At 37.7% G+C, this 25,406-nt stretch overlaps 1 protein-coding gene across 4 annotated transcripts in view; it reads right to left on the bottom strand.

The window, feature by feature from the left end:
• IPCEF1 (interaction protein for cytohesin exchange factors 1) overlaps positions 1 to 25,406 on the bottom strand; it is a 153,195-nt gene that overhangs the window by 102,944 nt on the left and 24,845 nt on the right. For 3 of the 4 annotated variants that reach the window (XM_045524711.2, XM_045524709.2, XM_074368129.1), the window contains exons 2-3: positions 13,866 to 14,088; positions 5,409 to 5,452 (exon numbers count right to left, since the gene is read on the bottom strand). The gene's annotated coding sequence lies outside the window, so the exon portion shown is untranslated. Of the gene's footprint in view, positions 1 to 5,408; positions 5,606 to 13,865; positions 14,089 to 25,406 lie in introns of those variants that run through there. The other variant, XM_045524710.2, reaches the window with a different exon arrangement.

The raw sequence follows: 25,406 nt of genomic DNA, 5'->3' as shown, positions 1-25,406 counted from the left end.
CACAGAGAATCCTAAAGTTTACAGACAGAATTTTTTAAAAGGTATCATCTATAAAGAAACAAGCATAGAATAACATCAGATTTCTCACCTGCAACATGGGATGTCGCAGGATGTTACAGCAACGCCTTGAAAGTTCTAAATGAAGATAAGTTTTCTACATAAAATTCAATACCAGGCAAACAAACACATAATCAATCATGAGGGCAAAATACATCCTCAGACATGTTTATTCCTCATGTACCCTATACAAAAGTATCACTTGGTAAAATACGCCAATAAAGAGAAAAGGAAATTTAAGGAGAAAAGCATGGGATTCAGATTCTGGGAAAGCTGAACCTATTTTAAAAAGAAGAAGAAATTATGAAAAACAAATCTATTAAAACTGTTCTTGCATATTCCTAGCCTGATATCACATGAATGGATTTTGCAATCAATCTGCTCTGTATTTAGAGTTACATTTAATTTCAAGTTATGGTTTTATTGAGAAGAAAAGGAAAAGAAATAATAGAATATTATTAAGAATACAAATAAATCCTATGGAATACTGTTAATAACAGAATTCTATAACTGTCTAGACATTTGAGGCCATTGCTTTTTATTATTTTTAAGAGATTAAAATAGAGTACCATAGTAAGCCATAGGGAATGGTAAGTGTGACTGATTTAGGAAGGAAAGTTGTTTCATATAGGTGCCTAATACAAGAATTTCCAGCAAAATTCATCAAAGAAGGAATTACTGGTGCTCACTATGTCTCGTTTTCCTTTACTCCCTGGGCCCCCAGGAAGACCTCCAGCCCAACATGGTTAGAAGAGGCCACATGACTAGTTCTGGCCAATAGGCTCTCGGTGGAGATGACGTGCCCCACCTCCAGTCTGGAGAAAAGTCTGAGTCCTCCACAGTCTCTCTTGCCCGAACACAGCAAACACTGAAGCCATCTGTTGCCATGGTGACACCACAAGGTGATGGGGCTTCATCACTTTGCACCCCTGAGTGACTATGTGGCGTGGAGGAGCCCTCCCTCCTCATGTCAACCAGTATTGAGTATATCGTATAAATAAGAAATAAAGGTTTGTTGTGTTGAGCCACTGAGGATGCAGGGTTAATCTGCTACAGCAGCATGTCCTAGCCTGATAAGAGCTACTTGTGCCTCACTCATCACTAACAAGAGTCTTTTCTCATTTTACTTAAGTTATGTTTAAATTTTTTCTCTTGTAAACTGTCATATACCCAAGATAATTAATCCTTTTTTTGAACACTTTGGTAGAAGGTGATTTTATTCAGAAAGACATTGATATTTCTACTGGGGACAATAAACTCAGGGAAAATGAGACGTCTGACAGCAAGAAACTTTGGCTTCCTGAGTAAGCTTATTTTTATCCTCCCCCTTTTCCTCACTGCCTACAATGAAGGCAGAAAATCTTCTGGGAAAATCCCCCATTAATTTGTAGAAATAACCTCAAAAGATTTCAACATGGTCAGCTAATCTCCATCAGTTTGGGAATTAGATTCTATCCCTTAGAAAGCTATATTCATATTTTAAACCAAAATTTCAGAAAGCACAAATATTATTAGCCAGATAAAATAATTGCCTAAATATTAACCTGTCCTCCTGTGATTTGAAAAGCCTGCAGATTCAAATAACGTGTATTAGAAGGAGTTTTTTAGCTAGCCACTTCACTCTTTGTAATCCAATTGTCCCCATTCCTGCTCATGTTGGTATATTTTGTGCAAAAAAAATTACGAGCCTTCAAGAAGAAATGGGGTCATCTGCGCCTACACTGCCAGAACATGAGATTTTAACAAAGCGCTTATTTTAAAATAAGCCAAGAAATCCCCAGAGCCCGAGTTGTTTTTCCATTAGAAGTCTGAGACTTGGCCCCACGTAGTCCTGTTCTGGAAAAACTGCACTGACACTTTGAATCACCTGGTAACGTAAATTAACATTAAATATTTCTTTCTTGCTCATAGGCAGAGCAAGAAGAAAATAACAGGAAAAATAGAACCTTGTGTTCAAAATATATTCACAGAAAACTTCATAATACTCACTGCCCAACAGGAATATGTCAAAATAATTAGACAAGCATTCTGTACTTAAGAGTTCTGTGAAGACTGCCGGTAAGAAAGTAAAATGGTACGGTCACTGTGGAAAACAGTATGATGGCTCCTTAAACAATTAAAAATAGAATTGCTATATGATCCATCAATTTGACTTCCATGTCTGTACGCAGAAGAATTGAGAGCAGGATCTCAAAGAGGTACTTGTACATCCATGTTCATAGCAGCATTATTCCCAACAGCTAAAACATGGGAGCAACCCATCAACAGATGAATGGATAAGCAGCATGTGGTGTACATACAATGGAATATTATTCAGCCTTAAAAAGGAAGGAAATTCTGCAGTATGGTACAACATATATGAACCCTGAGGACATTGTGTGAAGTTTTATAAGCCAGTCACAAAAAGACAAATACTGTATGATTCCCCTTATATGAGATATTCAGGGTACTCAAAATCCTAAGACAGAAAGTATGACGGTTGTTGCCAGGAACTGGGTGGGACAGGAGAATGGAGACATTGGTTACTGGGCATAAGGTTTCAGTTCTACAAGATGAAAAGAACTATAAGGAATGATGGTGGTCATGTTTGTACAATAATGTGAATGTATTTAAACAGTACAGTATCACCAAACTGTATGCTTAATATGGTTCGGAAGGTGAATTTTTTGGTTATGTGTGTTTTAAACCAAAATAAGAAAAAAATGAAAAAAAAATTCTGTGAAGAATTCAAAATAAACATGGAGCCAGAAATCTGAGCACATGTGAAAGAGAACGAATTATGAACTGTTTGCTCTCATTACACACACTTGGACCGAGAACTGTCTATAATATATTGGAGTGACTGTATAAGCCAGAGTCCTTTACTATTGTTTAATAACAATGGTAAAGATGAAAATAATTAATATGCTTTTGCATCAAATTGGAGGACGTTTTATTACCCTAGTAGCTGGCACAAGACTTTCTCTTAGGTAAACTTCTAGCTTTGTTAGAAAATATCACAATAAGGCTCTTCATAAAATATGAAAACGAATAAATGTATGTATATGCATGAACCCTGAGGACATTATGTGAAGTAATATATGGGACGTTGTACTGTCCACCAGAAATTGACACATTGTAACTGGTGGTACTTCAATAAAGAAAAAAATAATATTCTTTGTTATGAAATCTGAGATCCAGAAATGTTTGAATGTAGGCAGACAGGCCTGCATGAAGCGATCCAAGGTAGATGGGAGATGGAGCCTGAGGAAAGGAGGGTAGCTGTGTCATAGAGGTGACATCTACAATGTTGGTGTAACTAGGAATTCGTGAAGAGTCTGAGCAATGCCTTCGTGTTGGCTTCAGGTGAGTCCAAGACAGTATTTCAGGATGCTTGAAGAAATAAGTTGCTAGAAATTCAGAGAAGCCATTGCCAAGTGCACTCCACTCTTAAAAGCCATACATTTGGGAGGTTAGTGACAAATGTAGAAAACTCTCCAAGAGGCACAGATGCCCCAGTTGATGACAACCTCGTTCATTCATCACCATCGTAAGTGACATCTTCCAGTACATAACAATATAACAAATCTGGTTCTAAGGATTATATTCATACCAACAGCTTTATGAGGTACTATTACTGTCTCCATTCAACAAGAGATGAAAGGGAGGCACGTAAGGGTTAAGAAACGTGACCAAGGTCACACAGCTGGTAAGTGTCAGAGACAAGATTCAAACCCAGGCCATCTCAATTCAGAGCCTGCTGTCTTCACCACTATACTGTCTGATTTTACTCAGGGGAAGAATTTCTATAATGCTCAACAAGGCTCAAAGTATCTAATTTGGTCATTGGTTGCAGAGCTGAGGATCATCTCACATAGGCAATGTCAAGTTTCTCATTACAAGAGACCATAGAGTTCATCTCAGCCAGTCTTTACCAATGCAGGGTTCCCTTCTAACACACCTCCTTCTGATAGCAAGCCAGATAGCTACCCTTTATGATGGGGAGACCCCCAATCTGAGGATCAGAAATGTTTTATTGGGAAATTACTTGACAACTTTTGAAGATGGTAAAAATCTACCCGTTTTCGTTAATACCTCAGGGTAACCAGTTTTGTAAACCTTCAATGAATAGCACAAGTATGAAAAGTATCACTTTAAATTCCTCAATGAAACATCAAATGTTACGCCCAATAAAGCATTCTTTACCATGGAAGTCCACGCGGGAATCTTGTTGACTGAGTCATACAATCTATCTCATCAACAAAGGCACGTCTTTGGTATACACGTGTCGAAACGAAAGGAATGTATGTATCTGAAGACATCTGACTGCTAACTGTATGCAACACAGCTAATTTTTTGTCAGTGAGGTGGACAACCAGGACAGTGTGCTTTAACAACTACAGAAAGAGAAAGAGAAGGGCAAGGTCATCAAAAAGGATGATGGTGACTAATGAGTCATGAGTAACAATGTTTCAAAGACACTTGCAAGGTAATTGGAAGTGGTAAAAATTACATACTAGGGAGAACATTGATTATTACTACTACTATTATTTGGCTCATAGAAAACTAATAGCACTTAAGTTACTTTACTAATATTTTCTGAAAATGAACCAGAATTTCAGTTGTATCCACGGAATCACAAAAGGATTGTTCTTGATAGATAGCTGTAAAAAAGAATGCTTCCCTTGCATTTTCCAGCAAGCTAGAATTGTATTTTATAAAAAGTTAAAACTAACAAGAGATGGATGTCCTAGTCAGAAATGGAAACATGTATTTCTTTTAAAATCATTTTATAAACAGAAAATTAAAGGAAAATGAGAAGAATTACACCCATATTTACAGAACTTCATCCTTGCCTAGACAGTTAGGGATTAAATTTAAAGATGAGAACATATTAAGTTTGATTTACTTTTATAATTACTAAGTATAAATATTTTGTTGTAATCATTAGTAAATTTAGATTAGCACATGTCTCATTTCTAGAACTTTCCATGTATATATGGGCATCTACACACACAGTGGCTTATAAAATAGATTCTTCACATAATTATAGTTCTACTTTGATAGTTATGATCTATTCCTGACCTCTGAAGGGGTCAAACAAGATAATTCCATGAACTGCTTTACCAAACAGCTCTCCCACTGAAAAGTAATCGCCATCAAGAATCCATTTTCAAGGAAAATCCAGAGGACCAAACACAGTTGGTTATTTATTAATACTATTAGCTTTTCTCTGCATTAATCCTAGCTTTGGGATTACCGAGGCTGCTATAATTTGGTTCACAATTTAGAATAACAAAGTGGAGTATGAGCCATTCAGGTCATAAGTATCACTGAAAGGGAGATTCATTGTGAAGAGTTCAATTACATACCAAAAAGCTATGAGCGTCCTCGTTCTAGTTCTGTTGCTTCTGATCTGTAAACAAGAAAAGGACAAGAAAGAGATCATCAGACTTCTGCCTGGACTCAGCTGCCTGGGAGCAAGGCAGAATCCTACCACACCAGCCCCAAGAAGAGACAACAAAATAGGTAACTTGCTCATTGTCGTAATCACCCAGTGACTCTCCTGGAGAATGAGACAGAAAGTAAGTAAACTGGGTAGTTTACTTTGGATGGAAATCTATCCAAGTTTATATAACCAGTAAGACTACTTCTGTGGCCAAAATTTAAGTAAAGCAGGAAGTCATTAAACTGAGATCCCTCAGAATTGAACGTTTTCTAAAAGACAATTAATGAAAACAATATTCTAATCTCCTGAACACTCCTCAAGATACATTTTTACTTTGCTTTTAAATACCTTGAAAGATGTGCACATGGATTTAGAACTTCCATCCGGTTCCCTGAAATTTGGCCAGTAGGAAAATGTTTCATATTAGTAATAATAATCTCAAGTACTGCCTAAACAATAAATTTTTAAATGAAGATTCTTTGTTTAAAAAACTTTTTAAAGCAGTTTTTTCCTTTTTTTAAAATTGAAGTGTAGTCAGTTACAATGTGTCAATTTCTGGTGTACAGCATAATGTCCCAGTCATGCAATATATATAATATTCATATTCTTTTTCATTAAAGGTTATTATAAGATATCAAATATAGTTCTTTTCAAAGCAGTTTTATGTTTACAGTAAAATTGAGAGTACAGAGAAGTACGGAGATGTCCCATATACCTGCTACCACCACACATGTGTAGCCTCCTTCCTTATCAACATCACTCATCAAAATGGTCCATTTTTCACTAAGGACGAACCTGCACTGACACATCGTAATTACCCAAAGTCCATAGTTTACCTAAGGGCTCACTCTTGATGTGGTACATTCTATGAGTGTGGACAAATGTATAATGACATATATCCATCATTATATTTTACATAATTACATAATATTTTCATTTCCCTAAAAACCCTCAGTGCTCTGCCTGTTCATCCCTCCCACACCCACCCCCACCCCTGGCAACCACTGATCATTTTATTGTCTCTATAGTTTTGTCTTTTCCAGAATGTCATATAGGTGGAATCACACAGTATATAGCCTCCTCAGATTAGCCTCTTACCCCAAGTAATTATGAATTAAAGATTCCTCCATGTCTTGTTATGGCTTGATAGCTCATTTCTTTTTAGCACTAAATAATAGTCTATTGTCTGAATGTACCATAGTTTACTTATTTATCCATTCCCCTACTGAAGGACATCTTAATTGCTTCCAAGTTTTGGCAATTATGAATAAAGCTGCTATAAACATCCATGTGCAGATTTTTGTGTGGACAGAAGTTTTAATTTCTTTGGGTAAATACTAAGCATGATTATTGCACGATATGGTAGAATTATTTTCAGTTTTTTTTTAAGAAACCACTAAATTGTCTTCCAAAGTGGCTGTACCATTTTATGCTCCCACTAACAATGTATGAGAGTTTCTGTGGTTCCATATCCTCACTGGCATTTGGTGTTGACAGTGTTCCAGATTTTGGCCATTCCAATAGGTGTTTGATGGTTTATTTTTTAAAATTTGCATTTCTCTGATAGCATATGATGTGCAGCATCTTCTCATATGCTTATTTGCCATCTGTATGTATCTTCTTTGGGGAGGTGTCTGTTAAGGTGCTTGTTTTCTTATTATTGAGTTTTAAGAATTTTTGATACATTTTAGATAACAGTCTTTTGTCAGATGTGTCTTTTGTAAATACTTTCTCCCAGTCTGTGGTTTGTCTTCTCATCATCTTCATATTGTCTTTAGCAGTTTTTAAGTTTAATCAAGTCCAGTTTACCAATTATTTCTATGAACCAGCCTTTCATACCTGAGATAAACCTCACTTGCTCAAGATGTGTAATGTGTAACTCTTTATCTACTTTTTTGCTTTCCATTTGCTGATATTTTGTTGAGGATTTTTGCATGACATTTTGTTGATATTTTGTTGAGGATTTTTGTTTTCTTTTCTTGTATTGTCTTTATCTGGCTCTGGTATTAGGGTAATGTTGGCCTCAGAGAATGAATTCAGAAGTATTCCCTCTGCTGCTTCCCTCTGAAAGAGGTTGTTGAGAGTTGGTATTATTTCTTCCTTGAATGTTTGGCAGAATTCACCAGTGAACCATCTGGGCCTGTGCTTTCTGTTTTGGAAGGTTATTAATTATTGGTTAAATTTCCTTAATAGATACAGACTTATTCAGATCATCTGTTTCTTCTTGTGTGAATTTGGCAGATTTGGCTTCCGAGGAATTGGTCTTCTTCACCTGGGTTATCAAATCTGTGGGCATAGAGTTTTTTATAGTATTCTTTTATTATCCTTTTTAATTTCAATGGGCTCTGTAGTGATGTCTCCTCTTTCATTTGTGATATTAGTAATTTGTGTCTTCTGTCTTTTTTTCTAGTTAGCCTGGTTAGAGGCTTATTGATTTTACTGATTCTTTTAAACAACTACGTTTTGGTTCAGTTGACTTTCTCTATTGATTCTGTTTTCAATTTCATTGATTTTTGCTCTAATTTTTATTATAACTTTTCTTCTGCTTAGTTTGGATTTAATTTGCTCTCCTTTTTCTAGTTTTCTAAGATGGAAGCTTATATTATTGATTTTAGATCTTTCTTCTTTTCTAATTATGCATTCAGTGCTATAAATGTCCTTCAAGCATTACTTTTGCTGGAAGATTTTTCTTTTTAAACCTATATGTTTGTATCTCACACCAAAATGAGATGATAGAAAAACATGATCTGTAAAGAACATATGTCAAGAAATTTTGTTTTTTAATAACTCAACTATTTTGAGTGTTTGGGTTTTTTTTTTTTTTTTTACCTTTTTAAAATTTTATCCAACTTTTTTTATTTTGGAAACGTTCAAAATTATACAAAAAATGCAGAAATAGTTAACAATGAACACTTGAATAGTCTTCATCTAGATTCCCAAATTACTACCATTTTGCTACAGTTGCTTTATCTCTCTCTATATATAAATATGTTGCTGAACCATTTGAGAATTACTTGTGGACAAAAAGATGTTTCGCCCCCTATATATTTTAGCATGTACCTCCTAAGAACAAATTTCCTATGGTAATTACATGATAATGATCACATCTAGGAAATTTTAAATGATACAATTATGTAATATGCAGTTCAAATTCCCCCAGTTGTCTCAATAATGCCCTTTTCAGTCTGAAGGACTATTTTATTTTATTTTATTTTAAATCCAAGATCCAATCAAAGGTCACCATTGCATATATTGTCATGTGTATAGAGTTCCTTTTGTTTTGGGTGATTGACATTTTTGTAGATTCTAGCTCAGTTGCTTTGCATAACATCCTCAAATGGGATTTGCTTCATTGTTCCTCCACAATTAGACTCAGGTTAAACATTTTTGGCAAAGATATACATGCGAATGCTTTCTTTTTATAATTTAGAAAAAAAGCACAAAAGAGGTTGGATTAATTTTTTTTTCAGTCTCTTAATAACACGTAATGACTATCTGCTGTAAAGTACATTTTTGTTAGAGTTTGCAGTTTACAAAATGCTTTAACTTAATTTATTCAACTTGCATAACAACCCCATGAGTAGGTATTTTTAATCATCTTTTCTTTTTGGATGGAAATCTATCCAATTTTATACAACCAGTAAGACTACTTCTGTGGCCAAAATTTAAGTAAAGAAATACTGTGTGTATCACACTACGGTAAGAAGCCTTCTATTTTCATGTCAAACACATCTAGACAGCTCTTTTTCTCTTCTACAACCTGCACTCCCCCTTGTTCACACTTTGTGGCTTAAAGATCTAGTTTTGTTCTTTAAAATTACAAGGTAAGGTGATACTATGCTTTATCTAAACATTTTCCAACTTTAGTGATTTAAAATTACAATAGTTGAACCAATTGTTTACCAGAAACAACGTAAACGTAGATGAAAGTTAACTGTATTGGATGCCAAGTCATTGACTTCTGTTCCTGTTTGTCTTTGCATTTGGTGTACCTATTAATAAACCAGCTTTCTTTCTCCCCAGAACAGGATTTTATGTCACTTCTTTCTACTCCCCAAAGCAGTGAAAATAGCGTTGTTTCAGGTGATAGTAATCAGCATTCATGTAAGAACTTCTTAGTATATTAAATTAGTTTTTACATTTTTCTTTTACTGTTGGACCTCACAATCCCAGTATTGTTCAGGTGAGGGCCAAGTCAAAAAAGTTGGGGTATCACTGTATGTAACTTAATCATAGCCAGCAGAATGAATCTCTAAGTAGACATTCCAGCCAGAAAGAACACAAATAGGTTTTCCTATCCTATAAATCAAGGGCACTCTTGGGGGTAAAAGCCAGACAACTTTTATAGCAATACTGACATTTAAAAAGCAATACCAACATGTCTAGGTCAATGTGACTGTTTATTTGGGTGGTCTTCAGATTCAGATGTACTATCTAAATCATTTTGAATTTGGAACGATCTTGAAGAAATTGGTTGCTATTTTCCACTGATAAAAATCACTTTAGCACATCCAGAAAGCCTCATGCAGAGATAGCAGATCAGGATTCATTTATTCTTTCATTCATGCACAATTTCTCTACCACTCAGTGATTTGAATATCTCATTTCAAAGGAAAAGACTTATTCAAAAAGATACTTATTCAAGAAGGTTAAAAGATTATTCAAATGTCTGAATAATGAGTGTGGTATTATTGTCCTCATCCAGTGCTCAATTTCATAAGGAGGCAGGGACAGAATCCTGAAAATACCCAAAGAAGGAGCAAAACTCTCCTTTCAACTTTCACAGAGTTCTGCAAGGGTGACATCATTTTCTGATGAACTGGGGTACTATGTACCCCCTCAAAAGAAAAATCTATATCTTAATCCCAGGAAAAGCATTATTCTCATGCTTCATTTGAATTTGTTTTCTAGGCCAATTACAGTACAGAAAGCTACATTTGATGACCATGCCTTCAATGTATAAATTGTAGCCAGAGTGATGAACAACGTTTCAGCTGTGAACTCTTTAATAGAACACATATCATTCATTTTTTTTCCCCACCAATCTTCATCAGACTCCTATTGTCTTCAAGTAACAATGAGAGGCTGCCTGCAGTTAATTTAATCATTGTAATTTCCTAAGAAATAAAGACTGACGTCTATTGAAAATTATTCCAATTATGTCTTTGAAAAATGAGTTCAAAACTGTTAAAATTACTACTTTCAATACTACATTAACCTCTACCAAGTGTTATTCGCTATTCTCACAAACTTCTTAGAGCAAAAACTGACATGAGTGCCTAACTTTTTTATTCAGTAAAAATTCAACTTTGAGTTGCCACAGTAATTTTTAAAACTTGGCTCAAGTGCAGTCTGTTTAAGGCTTAATCTAACTCTTTTTCTATTACATCCTGAGAAATAGTTTCTCTGATTAAAAACAAGAACACAGCCAAAATCCATTTGATTGTATCACATATAATCAAACCACAACCACCACTTGAAAATAAGTTGAAGATAAGCAGAGAGAAGGGATCTCACAGAAACAACAGGGATGAAGGTAACAGTAGCCCACATTCATTAAGCTCTGATTATCGCTTAGTTTGTGCCGGCAGACACTATATGCCGTACATGTATTAATCATCTGGTTTCCACAACGGCTTTGTGAAGTTGATACTTTACTCCCATTTTACAGATGAAGACGACTTCCCTGAAATATGCAGCTCTGGCTGGGGTCCTCTGCTCTGGGGACAACTGCCACCTCACTGCTCATGCGTGGCCCCCCACCTCCTCTAGATGGCCTCCCTACCCCGCCCCCCCCACACACACACACACCGGCTTCTGATCACTACTTTGATGAGGATTCTCCACAGTGACACATGCTTTCCTCTGACCATATTTCTCTCCCTCCGGAACCCACAGACATCCTAGAAGAGGGATTGGGTGGGGAGGGGGGAGAACCGGGAGGACCGGGGTCAGCGATCTCTGCACCCCCGCCCTGCCTCCTCCCGCGCTGCCAGACTCCCCTCATCCGAGCCTTTGCCAGGTGCCCAGGGCCCTCCCTCTAGTCCGCTCCTTTGGAAGCCTTCACTCCACCATTCAAGTCTGCTATGCCTAAGCCACGACTGCAGAAAAGTTTAGCCCCTCTCTCCCCGGGCTCCTGGACCCCACGCAGTACACCTGGTCACGCCTCTGAGTCGGTTCCGAAGCAGCTCGGCTGTTCACCAAACGCTCTGCAGCCGGGGGGGGGGGGGGGGCCTGCAGCGCCTCGCACATGCGCAGTAGCGGATGGTTGCCTGCAACCGTCTGTTCCAAATTCTTGGCTACATGAAGGAGGTAAAATTCATGACTCTCAAACTTTTCTGTGCTTTGATTCTTCATAGGCTCTGAACTCAACGCGGGTTTGATGAAGGAAGCACAGGGAGAAAGAAAAGAAAGGGTTGGAGAACAGTTTGGATGGGGTGTTACTGTGGGGACTCGGACCAGCCAGAGGGCGGCAGGAGGCCAGGCCTGGGAGGGGAGGAAGGAGCCGACACAGAAGAGGGTGTAAAGAAGGCAGGTGAACGCTAAAAGCAAAAGCCACTTCTCAGCTCTCCCATTGCGGTTCTGCTTCTCCCGGAGGCCAGTATCCCGTCTTTACCCGTGTCAGCCCACCAGAAAGCCCCATCACCCTCCCTGGAAGCTCCCGTGAGTACAGACTCATTTGTGTCCACTTCCCACATCTAGAGGGGCTCTCCTGCGGTAGCTGTCCCTGACCACAGTGCTATTCTGCACAAAATGCTGATTCATAAATGCTAGCGGCATTGGTTAAAAGAGGAAGAAACAGAGTAGAAGCAGCAGAGAGGACCCTCCCACCCACCCCCGATGGTGGGAGGGAGGGGTGGTTGGGATGCAGATGCTAAATGCAGATTATACTAGAAGCGGTCTCCTTCTCTTCCTCCCTGGCCTGAATTCACTACTTTTCTAGTTTGGTCGTTCTCGCGTAGAGCAGGCTCCTGATTCACCACCCCTACCATGAGCATATTTTTAACCCAAAGTTGAGAGGGACGCCTGACATGGTGCCTACTGATGAGTGTTGGGAGGAACAAGGTGTCTGCAGGACACTTGTTCACCGTGTCCTTACTCCAAGGTTGGCCTTGCCAAAACTACAGCAACTCTTCTACTTTTTAAAAAAAAATGAAGTTTTTGATATTAAAAAATGCATATTTGTATTGTTTTAAACTTTAAAATGCAAAAGAAATAAAGTTAATAAAAGAAAACAAAAATCACCCATAAGCCCCCAGTCCAAAGATATCCACTCTTAACTTGTGTATTTCCTGCTCCATTTTCTTCTATTCGTTTGGAAAACTTGTAATGAACAAAGAGTGTTCTATATACAAAGCTTCGTGTCTGCAAAGCCTAATCTTAGAGCCCTGCACGAATGGGGATTATAACTAATATTTGGGCTACTTGACAAGTCACATTTAGATCCTTTAATCACTGCAAGAGGCCCTGACATTCCACTAACTTCATCAGGCATGTATGCCGTTTTGGACAGCACCCTAATGAGCTGTAATGCTGAGAGCATTCCTTTTGTATCTCCGTTGTTGAGCAGGAGGTCCTAGAGTGCAGAATAATGTGGAAGTCCACATGTACATTCTCAACATTTGAAACCAGCACAGAAAGCACAGAAGTGCTTTTGAGAACAAGACTAGTAACTTATAAGGCTCAGTGATTGGTATGATCGCAAATATTTCATTGTTTAACGTTTCTGTGATCTTTTAGGATAAAAGCTACATAAATGACAGAAGGCAAAGACTGTTTAAGTCAAAATTCACTGGAAAACATTGGGTTCCGGATTCTCTGGCTCAATTTCAGAGAACTCTTAGAAAAAAACTCTTAGAAAAAAAATTGAGGACATATTAGAAAATGTATTACAATGATATTTCATATAAGTATCATTTTGATTTAACAATTTCTCAAATAGTCCCCAAAATTTAGACTTTTTATAGAGAACTTCTTAATAACAACTTAAACTGAATTTAAGCCAGCAACTTAACTTTAACTTCCCGAACATTTCATGAGTTATTATAGTCAATTATATAATCTCCAATTGAGGGGATATTTTTATTTGCTCATGCAAGAAGCAAACTGTGCCCAGTTAATTCAACTGAAAAAAATGAGACAGACTCAAAGAAAGCGAAGGAAATGGAGAGCAACCTTCCTTTCAAGAATGAAGAATCGTCAAGGGTCTCCTTTCGATAGAAAATGAGTAATTCCCATTAAGGTTACCAGTATCTGCAACACACACACACACACACACACACACACACACACACGTTATCAAAAGAAGAGAGGATCCTATTGTTTATTGCAGTGTTCACCCTAGGAGCTATTTCCTTTGTAGAGAAGTTGTGAATCATACCTGCCTTAAAGTTCTGCCGTCAGTGGTTCGCCTCCTAAAACCTTGAACGATCAGTCCTTCCACGAGAAGTTCGTGAACTTGGGTAGGTGCTCTATGCCCAGCAGCTGGCAGGATTCTCAGCAGGTGGGAGAAGGGACTAGCCAGGTGTCGAGAGCCTGCGTGAGGTGGGCAAGTCCACACTTACTGGTGTCACTTTGGACTGCAGGGCATACTTTCAGGGTTCCTTGATTTAAAAAAAAAGAAATTTGTTTAATGCTTTTGAAAATTGTGAATCTATACCATTCTAATTTATTTTTCCAAAATTCAGGTATTTCATGTCTGAATAATCTGTAAAATTCATAGTTGGATTATTATATAAAAAATGAAAATGAATTTCTAGAGTTGTTATAAATCAATTGAAGATAATATAGATATGTTACTGCTTCTGGTCTACAACCTCACTGCTCATTGTCTAAGCCCCCGTGCATGAAGGAGGGCCTTCCTCCCACTATGATTTCTGGTGTTTTGTTCCCTCCCAGAAGGAAAAGACAGCTCCTCTGCATCTTCATTAAAAATTAAATGCAGATTTGGCCTTTCTGTGGGCAAAGTCCAAAGCAGAGGATGGTTTAGGTTAAACATAAAGAGTGTTCTATTCATTCTGATTCTTCAACTGAGTCTCTGAAAATATTTTCAACTTCTCTGAATATAGGTATTGAGAGAAATGGCTTTCTTTCCTAAACAAGCAAAGTAGATACTTCCCCCACAGAACAAAGTCAAAAACACAAACACGGTACTTCCCCTGGGCTTTGAAGAGGCAGACATTTCACGCCTTAGCAACTTACTCTTCTCTTTGATGAAGTCAACACTCCCTTTTCATTTCTATTCCAAAATAAGAATGCTTGTATTTGAAAACAATAGCTTTCATTGTTGTGAGCTAGGAGTGGCTTTAACGGAGAAGTTGCCTTGATATCTGACCCCTGAAAAGAAGAGCTACGGAGTAACTATTCTAAACCCAAAGTGAGCACTTTGGTTACTCTTAGCTTTTCATTTAACCTGTGTATAATTAGTACGTCTATAAAACAAGTTAGCTCAGCCACTTAACCAAAGTATATATTTTGCAGCCAACTATCCTGGGACATTCACCAGAAAGTTGTATCAGTCAGTTCAATTGTTCCACGTGTGCTGTACTGAGAGTTTTCTCATGAGCAGTCATGGTTCTATCAGATTTAAATTTTCCAAGTTAAAATCATCGTAGCCATGTGCTGTGGTCTATGTGTCTATGGCCTTAAACACCACTACATCATGAATGGAAATCGATCCCATACTGTTCCAAGTGGATTTTTCTCATGCTTATCTTAGGCTGGTGTGTTCTGAGATGTTTGTCTTATTAGGGCCTCTGGTAGGACTGCACCCCTGCAATGGGAAACAAGTCCTTTCCAGAAGAGGGTATACATTCCCCATGTCTACAAACTCAGAAAAATTTGGACCCTGAGCTATGGTAAGGAAAATTTTCTTTCTCCTTCTGTCTTGGCCTTGCTCTCTTGAGCCTGAGCTGTCAGGAATCTTTCTAGAAGGTTCTATGCAGGTGCTGCAAAGATGACCACAGCCATCTGGAGGCACCCTTGGAGTAGGATGGGAAAGAGGAAAGCAAAAACGATCTCACAAGGGCGAACTGTGGCCTGTGAGTTCCGAGAGCAGGCATATAGAGAATCATTTTTATAGTTCGTGGGATACACGTGATGCTGCTTGCAATCTCTTCTTAGTATTGTTAGCTTATTGCTAGCTGTTTAAGTGTAATGATAGCTTCCAGTAACACTCTACTCTCCACTGGCCAATTCACCAGGCACAGTGATATGATGGCCCAGAGTCAGAAGTCATATTACAATATATGCAGGTCCCGTGTCTCCCTGTGCCAACGGGTAGTGGAGGGAAACAAAGTTTGTAATAAGCAGAACCAGAAGCACGATTGGGAGAAATCCTTCCGAATTTTAAAGCTCACCATTGAAAGAAACATGAGAAAGAAATCCCAAAATTTTACATTACCAGTGATAAACTGGGAAGCCAAAAGAAGTTTTTCTGAACAATCAATAGAAATGAAAAACAATTCTGATCGACTTACGCTAGAGGACAGACTAGATGATCTTTCTATGTTCTCTCAAGAAAAAAATGACTTTATAAAATTCACTGTCGTGTGAAGAGGCAGCCAAAAAACACGCAGCTAAAAATGTAGGGGGAACGTATTTTAGAAATCTGCCAAGCAGTTAACTTTTAAATTATCTTATTTTTCTGAATAATGTGCTGTTTCTGGTATTTTGTAGCTTTTTAAAATTTGATATTAATTGTTATGCATTTTAAATATTGAGTTTCTTACAAGTTTCTCTTTTTAAGTTTGTATTATATTTCCTGAAAAAGACCCTCAAAATTGTATAAGCTTTGGACTTTACGAAATCTGGATCTACCCTACTTATTTCTGATCTCTCACATTACAGCTTGGTCTCAGCTGGGCTTTGGTTAAGTGATGGTGGGAGTAAAAGCGGGGAGCTGGTAAGTGCTCATATTTGGGTCGTCATCTCCTGGGACCAGGAGATGGTGGTAGCCAGAGATTTGTGATGTTCTTTCAGGGGCATGAGAATCTTGGGCACGAGAGTTGAGGTTGTTTGAGCCAAGCAGCTCTCCAACCTTGAAACATTAGCATTGTATCTTGTTAAATGCGCCTGCAGCTTTCCTGTTCTGCAAGTTATTAAAGCATTTGCTTAATCTGCAGCATAGGATAGCTGCATTCCCACGCTTGCCAAGAGCATTAAGTCCAACCGGCTGGTTCTCAATCCACGTCAAATGCTCAGTTACATAAACGATGTTTATATAATGTGTCTAATGGCATATCTATGACTCTGTACTGCAGAGTTATTTACTCTCAGAGCACTGAGACTTCAGGAGGCCTGTGATTCCCTGAAATTGCATGCAGAATTTAATGTGTGTCTGCATGTATAGCTTTCATCAGAGTCTCAAATTGGTCCATGAGATGTAAAAATTAATAATCACTAATTTACATTGCAAGAATAAGTACTTCCAGGAGGTGGTAGTAAAAGTAAATAAATAATAATACTTTATACTGCTAAAAGATTAAAAAATGTACACTAGATAGTTTAAAATCCACTTCTAAATTAAGCTGGGCCAGTAGAAACCTATGTCATTAATTTTCACTAAGAAATTACATAAGATAGCCCAATAAAACAAAGGAAGTTTTCAAAAGTACTGTTACTTTCATTCTTCTGTGCATAGCAATAATACACATAGCAATAATGGACTAAATTGTGTTACCTCCAAAATTCAGATGTTGAAGCCCGAGCCTCCAAAGTGAAGGTATTTGGAGACAGGCCTTTCAGAGGTCATAAGGGTGGAAACCTCATGAAAAGATTAGTGCCTTTAAGAAGGGAAAAGGTAGAAATCGCTCTCTTTCCACTCTGTGAGGACACAGCAAGCTGGTGGCCGCCTGCAAGCCAGGAAGAGAGCCCTCACCAGCACCCAGCCATGCCATCACCCTGATCCGGGACCTCCCAGCCTCCAGAACTGTGAGAAATACGTGTCTGTTGCTGAAGCCACCGAGCCTATGGCATTTTGGTTTAACAGCTCGAGCTGACTGAGAGTCATTATAAGGCAGGGACTATGGAGGAAATTCCTCTCTAGTTTCAGTAGAGAAAGAATCGGGCATCTCAGGAGACATGGTCATGAATCTATAACTAATTGTTTCTTACCCTTTGCATTGAATGTTAAATTTAGAATCACATTTGTCATTGTACTCTAGCAAAGGTCTAGAACCTTCCCACATACACTTTGTATATTAACTTCACTCCCAGACACCTTCTACTTTTCATACCAATCTTTTCTTTTGTTCTTTTTTCTCATCCACTTACTTGTAATTTTATTATATTTCTCTATATGCATATATGCAAGTTGCCTCAAATCTTTTCAAAAACAGGTTATAAGAAGATAAATGAATGAATAAATGAATGAATGAATGACATTTCCATTTGAGAATTAAAAATATAAATGTTCATAACTGCATTGGGAATTATATACAAACATATATTTGAAGAAACATTATCTCAACCACACTCATAATCCTATGAAAATGATTTTCCTATCCCAGGGGTCCGTAACTTGGGACTTATGGACCCTCCAAGAGTCCTGTGGACAGAATTTAGGGAGTCTGTACACTTAAATGGGAAAAACATATCTTCATTTTCACTGATCTCTAACTGAAACTTCACATTTCCTTCAAATATAAATACTGGCAGCAAACCACCCAAGTATTAGCAGCTTCAGTGGTTTTGTTTCCTGGAGAAACCACAAGTATTCTCATCTCCAGTAGGGTTCTTGAAGCCATCTCCAAATATCATTTATGCACCTCATCACCATTCAAATGTCACTAGACTTGCTGATAAGTTGTATTTAATGCATTAATAAAGAAGCACATATATTACTATATCACATATTTTTTATTATTATATTTTTATACATTTGGTTACTTTGCAATCGTTTGCATGTTCTTTTATACATTTAAAAACATTATTCTGAAAAGTGGTCCACAGGCTTCCTCAGACAGCCAGGGGTGTCCAGGGCATAAAAGAAAGGAAAACTCTGACAAACACAAACTGTTTCAGTAGCATTTTACAGAGTGTTTGTAAGAATCTTACAGAGCTCGAGCCTATGACTAGGTAATGGTGGTTTCTCTTGATTGGAGAACAATTGCATCCTCTTTCAAATAAGAGGAAATATTCGAAGCTGCACGAATCTTGTAGAGCCTTTGACAATATAAGGTCACAATCAGCTCCCATGCAATAAATCTATTGTCTGCATTTATAACTTCTGAAAAGGCATTTAGAAGCTTTTCTATGACTGAGGTCAGCATCTCTATGACTAAGAGAGAACAGTCAATCGACTTAACATTTAAAACATCTACTGAAAAGCAGCACATTTGACTCAATCATGTGAAGACTCATTATCTATGTTGCAAAATTACCCAAGCCCCTTCCTTTCATTTTTTCTTTCCCTTGTGAGTCAGGCTTCTTTTGAATTTTTATCAGACACTTTGGCACTTTTAGCACAACTGGAATAAGGAACTAAAACCACAGGCTCTCAGTCTGATTACTCAACACACACTTGAAAAGTATTTTTAGTTACTGTGGTGACATTCACAAGGAGGACCCACACAATGGAGTGTGGAGTGTTTGTGTGGGTGTGTTGGGGGGAACAGTACACATGCGGTGTGACCATCCCCAGGAGGCCACGGGCAAGAGCCTCTTTCCCGACTCCCCAAGTCTGTTAATCAAAGATCAGGAGAGGAAGGAAGGACCAACTGGAGAGACTTACTCTCGTACCCACTGCTCAGCACAGCAACTACAGTGGGATGTGGGGAATGAGACAGGATGGTGGGTCCCTGCGACGGTGGACTTTACCCTCTGTCATTCTTTCAGGCCAGCAGGAGGGTATTATCCCTGGGCCACCTGTCCCTATTCCAGTGAAAGCTATAGTTGGCAACTGGAGTTGGTAGTTAAATGGTAAGGTACCAGATGATCTCAGCTCCTCTGCGTACACATCACTTTGTATGACTAGTACATTTTCCAGCTGGCTGATTTCTTACCTTTTTACATGTACTTTTTTCATGTTAGTTATTTTAGACAACAGAATGTATTACAAATGTACTCTATACCTCCCACATACTTAGAGAAGTAGCCTGAAGTTCATTTACTCTTATATTGACAATCCTGGGTTGACACTGAAAACACACGTTTTCTTGCATGGCGTGTTACAAGAGTAAGCCCCACGATCCACGGAGGGTCTTTGACCATAATTTGAATTAATGCTGAGATCTTTGAGTTCTTACAGCTGCTTTTTTCTTTTTCTGTTCTTTTTATTTTTTTGGCCTAATCTTTTCTTGTCAGACATCATTTCCCCCTGTTTTTAGCAATCCTTATGAAGAATTTCTTTTTTGCTCCAATAGATTTGGAAACCAGATATACAATAGTGAATAGATTGAAGGCATGAGCACATTTTAAATGGAATAAAAGTTAGGTGCATGAGAGTAATTATTTATTGTTTATGATATCTATTTGAGTATTCACAGAGTTTTACTTATTTGCTGGTTCTTTGCCATGTGCTGGATGTGTGAGTTTACAGTGTAGATAACTTCCAAATAAATGAGATTCAACTATACTTGATTTTCTGTGGAAACCACCCAGGGAGGCCTCATTCTCTTATAGGTACAGCTACACACCGACTCAAAGAAATGCTTACCCCGGCTGATAGCAAGCTTCTGCCATTGCGTTAAAATCTCCTGAATCTAGTAATTGAAATATTTACAGATCTGACTACACAAACCATTGGTCCTGATGTCAGAAATCTCTGAGTCACACACTCATTTTTCACAGAAGCAGCAAAACCAAGGTTTCCCAGTTCCTTTTTCACCCAGGCTTTACTTGTCTTATTTAGTTGTAACCCCACCATGCGGTGGAAGGACTGGACACACATCAATCCTCTTCTGCCTCCAACCAGCGGTGTAGGGCTTTGGGGAAACTCCTGTTCTCTCGAAGGGCCAATTTTTCCATCTGTTAAGTGAATATAATTTAGGACCTGGAGTGTTTGTGAAGAGCAAGTGATATAAATCCCGTGTATTTACCTAGTAAGCGTCAGGCGTTTAGTGAATGCGTAATGATTGTTTCCTATCTTTCCCCACGTTCCTTTACTTCCCTATTTGTTGACTCTACAAACCCAGAGATGCAGACCATCTTTACAACACACAGTTATCATCTTCAGTCAGGCAGTGCTGATCAGCAACCCAGCAGCCTTAGTCATTCTTAATACGTCCCCATCAGATTTTAAATGGAGCTGGGTGACAGCACTCTCACTGTCACTGTCAGTGTCTTACGAGCGTGTATGTATCCATGTCTATGTCTGTCGGCCCTTAGACCGGGAGTTTCTTGAGAGGAAGGCTGGCATCTCATTTATCTTTTCCTTCCCAACTCTTAGCCCATCATCAAGATATTAGGAAACATTTAAGAAATGAAGAAAAAAATGAAGAACCATTCAGACATCTTGAATGAAGTTCTGTTTACATTAGGAGATTCCTAATCCGGTGGAGTAAATAATTGGATTGGAAGCCAGACACCCCAAAAAATAGGAGGCCAAGATCCCCCAATACAGAGACAGCCACCTACAGATGAGGGTGCTCTGCCGACCTCCCGGCACCACACACGGTTCATAATATTAACCTGAGAACTTTCCCACCACATCTTCAGTTTGGAAAAGAAAAGCTCTTCATTTGCATTGTAGACAGAGTCCATCAGTCTATGCCTAAAACAGTCTTCTATTTTAGGTCATAAGAAAATTAATGAGAGAGCCAGTACTTCCTTGCTGCCTCCACCTCAGCATTTACCCAGTCAGGTATGTTTCTTAGGAGGGAAAACCAGCTGCCACTACATAGCCTGGTTCCCCAGCTTCACTTCCCACGGACTTGGGCTCCCTTGGCCTTCACTTACGATGCCCACCCCTGCGTAACTTCTGCCATGCCTTCTTCAGCCGGCGTTTTCCCATCCCCACAACAGTCACCCGGCCGTGGATCTTCATGCTTCTCCCTACACCTCTATCTTCTCCCCCTTTCTGCACATATCTGTCCTACACCTGCTTGTCAGAACAATCTTTCACAAAATTTATATCTCACTGGGAAAAAAAATCAATAATAATTCTCTGTCTCTAACTTTCCTCTCAGCCAATGACTCTGCTCCCAACTTCCTTCTTCTTCCTTCACACCCGCTCCTGTATCTAATTCTAGAGGGAGCTCTCCATGGCCATCAAATTAATTTCATAGTGCTTATCGTCTCATTATTTAATAATTCAGTATACACTGTCTTTTATTCAAAATCCCTTTCCTCGCCTTCTCATCCAGGTTCATTTCCTTAAATTCCTAAAAGAATAACATTTTAGAGTTTAAAAAAAAATGACCTAGGGTTAGAATCCAACCACACAATCCCTTCATTTCTTTGCAGTCAAGAAACTAAGACCCAGAGACGGCTTACAACGTCCTTCCATCAGAAAGGTCTCAGGATCCACACACTAACTCTACGGCTCCTCTCGGGAAAGCAGGTCCCTGGCAAGGAAGAGACAGGCATGAACGCTGTGAAACACCTACCAGCCTCTGTCCTCAGTGCTTTCACTTGTGCCCACGTGACCCTCGCAATGAACCCAATCTGTGAAGGACAAATCTGAAACTCAGAAAGGTCAAACTACTTATTCATTCAAAGTCATACATCAAGTCAAGTCAACCAGACTCAGTTCTCAGACCTGGGTCTGTTTCCTCTCCAAATCTCACTTTATTTCTCTACCTCACTGCTCCCTCCACCTGCAGACACTATGTAAAATTCATATGTGTGTTCATGCCCCTCGGTGGGTGTTATTTCGCATGCGGGGTTGTATTGGCTCACGTGGGCTGCCATGACAGAACACTGCAGACTGGATGGCTTAAGCAGCAGACGTTTATTTTCTCACAGGCGTCGGGGCTGAAGTCTGGGATGTCACAGGCTGGGCTTAGGGCTCACCTAACATCCCCATTTTTATGTAATTATCTCTTTAAAGGGACTGTCTCCAAATAGAGTCACATTCTGAGGCACTAGGCATTAGGTCTGCAAGGCGCGAATTTTGGCAGAACACCATTCAGTCCATAACAGCGGTCCTGGACTATGTCCTCTACTTCTGCTACCCTTAATCTCACGCCCACACCAAGCAGAGAACTCTCTTTAACCAAATTATAATGAAAATCACACAAATTGGTATTTAATGAGGTTTAGACTCTTTTGAAGATTTACACTGAGTGTGAGAAGCTAGAACCACAGCCACCATGTCTTTACTGCCATCTACACACTGCTCCTTGCTTCAAACACTCATCAAAAACAGTGAGTAAAAATTACGTCTGCTAATGGCGTTAAGCCCGCCTGCGTGCCAAGTACTACACTCATAGTACTTGCACCCATCACATACTGAGTTATGCTTCCCAGCTCACCACCCTGAGGCCCACCTACTGACAGATACAACAACAAGCAAATAAACAAAGAATTTCTGGTAAGAAGCTTACCATTGAAAAGAAGAAAGTTACAAAATTGCCTCAAAAATCTCCACTTTTTAAGTGTAAATATCTCTGTAGAAGCTTCAGAGAATTTTAGGGGGAGAGGAAGGAAAAGAAAAAATAGTGAATTATAGAAGGAAATAAGAACAGAATGAGAAAGAGCCAAAAAGGATGATGAATGTGTTTATTCCTTCCTAAAATATTTTAATGAGGGTTTCAAATTTTAAATTTTACTTAATTCATCTTTTTTATCAAGCCTTCCAGAAGTCAGCCTTCCTTCCCAAAGCAGTTTTTTTTCACACAATAAAGAATAAAGCATACTTCATATTAATTTCAGACCTCCTCAAAAAGGACATTAGTAAAAAGAATTATAAATATACCAGCCCCTATTGCAAAACAATGGAAAGGTTATATGCACTTATAATTTCTAGATTATCCATAAGTGGTAATGTTCTACTTTTTAAACATCATCTTTTTGAAAAAGTAAGTGTTATCCCAGAATATATTCAGAAGACATGTGTATAATCCAATACTCATATTCTAGCCACACAACTAGGACGAGCTCTTCTTTCCAACAAGATCAAGGAGGGGAGGAGCATGAGGGAGTATAATAATGTGTTGGTGGATAATTACTGTAAGTCCCCCTATACAGGGACCACCAATTTGAAGAATTAGAATACACTTAAATATTAGTGCAGAACCATATTGTAGATATATTTGATATTTCACAATAAACTTCAGATTTCATAATGTGTTTACTCATTACAATGAACAAGCTCTATAAAAAGTGTGCCATATCTGATTTATTTTTTATTGCTCTGGAGCTAAATATATTGTCTTCCAATTAAGCATATTAAATAACTAAATAATGGATGTTTCCACAGCTTTGAAATTTCAGAATATAGAATTTCATTTATTAGAATGCTTACATAATATATAATATTAACAAAAATGTTAAAATATTTTATTTGTGTATAGTTATGTTTTAAACCTTTAAATATACATTTATTCAATCGATTCTCAAAATAACCCTGTGAAGTAGACAGGATTACTGACCCTATTTCCTAGAAAAGAATAGAGGAAATGCTTTTAAACTATGTTTATGGGGTTAGAATAACCCTGTTACCAAAACAGAGAAGGAAATTATAAAAATTTATTTTCATAGAAGGAATTATTATTTATAGAAAAAATATTATACATAAATTTCCCACATGGACGCAAACACAAAAGTCTGTTTAAAACATTAGCAAATAAAATCCAACAATATATAAAAAGTATAACATATCCCAAGAATGCAAGTTTGTTTTCACTTTTGAAAACTAATCAATATATTTGCACATTGACAAAATAAAAGCAAATAATTGTATGATCACCTCAGTAGATTCAGGAAAAGCATTTGACAAAACCCAACACCCATTCATAATAAATTTTTTAAAAGACTGCCCCTAAATGATTAATAGAGGACATTTTTTCACTCTGAAAAATGACATACACAAAAAGCCATAGCTAATATCATACTTAATGGTGAAAGACTGACCACTAACCAATTAAGATCAGAAACAACATCAGAATATTCACTGTTAATATTTCTATTCAAAATCATTCTGGTAGTTTTAGCCAGTGTAAATAACACAAGAAAATTAAATATATAAATCTCAAAAAAGAAGAAATGAAACTATCTCTCAACAAATAAGTGAATTTAGCAAGGCCTTGGGAAACAGTCAAAACAGAAAATAATGGCATTTTATATAATAGTAATGAACACATGGAAATTATATTTTAAAAATAATACCCATTACAAAAGCATCAAAAAGCAAAAAAAAAAATTTATAGATAAATCTAGCAAAAGGAATCTAAAAGTCTCTGTACTGAAAACTATAAAACATGGTTAATAAAAATTAGAAGAGACTTATGTCAAAGCTACAGCAATTAAGACAGCACGAGACTGGCATAAGGACATATAAACAATGAAACAAGAGAGTTAAGAAATAGATATTTATGGTCAATTGTTTTTCAACAAGAACACCAAAGCAAATCAATGAAGAAAGAAAAGACTTTTTAATAATATTGCTGGAACAAGTGGCTATACATATGAAAAAAAAAATTAACTTCAATTCCTACCTCATAAACCTAAACAAGAAAGTTAAAATTATAAAGTTCCCAGAAGAAAATATAAAGAATATTTTTGAAGTCTTGAAATCGGCAAAAACTTCTTACCCAAGATACAGAAAGCTCTAAGAAAAAAATTAATATTTCTACCCATTAAAAATGATATGAATAAAATAAGCAAACCAGACTGGAAGAAAACATTCACAAAACATTATTCAGGCAAAGGGCCGATATCCAGAATGTGTAAAGAATCCTTCCAACTCAATAATAAAATGACAAATAGACCAATTAAAAATGGGCAAATGCTGGGATTAGCAGGTACATAATACTATATA

Source organism: Camelus bactrianus, chromosome 8, assembly GCF_048773025.1.
Source record: "Camelus bactrianus isolate YW-2024 breed Bactrian camel chromosome 8, ASM4877302v1, whole genome shotgun sequence".
Taxonomy (NCBI): Eukaryota; Metazoa; Chordata; class Mammalia; order Artiodactyla; family Camelidae; genus Camelus; species Camelus bactrianus.
Note: the sequence above shows the minus strand (reverse complement) of the source record. Positions and strands in the feature narration are given on the sequence as shown.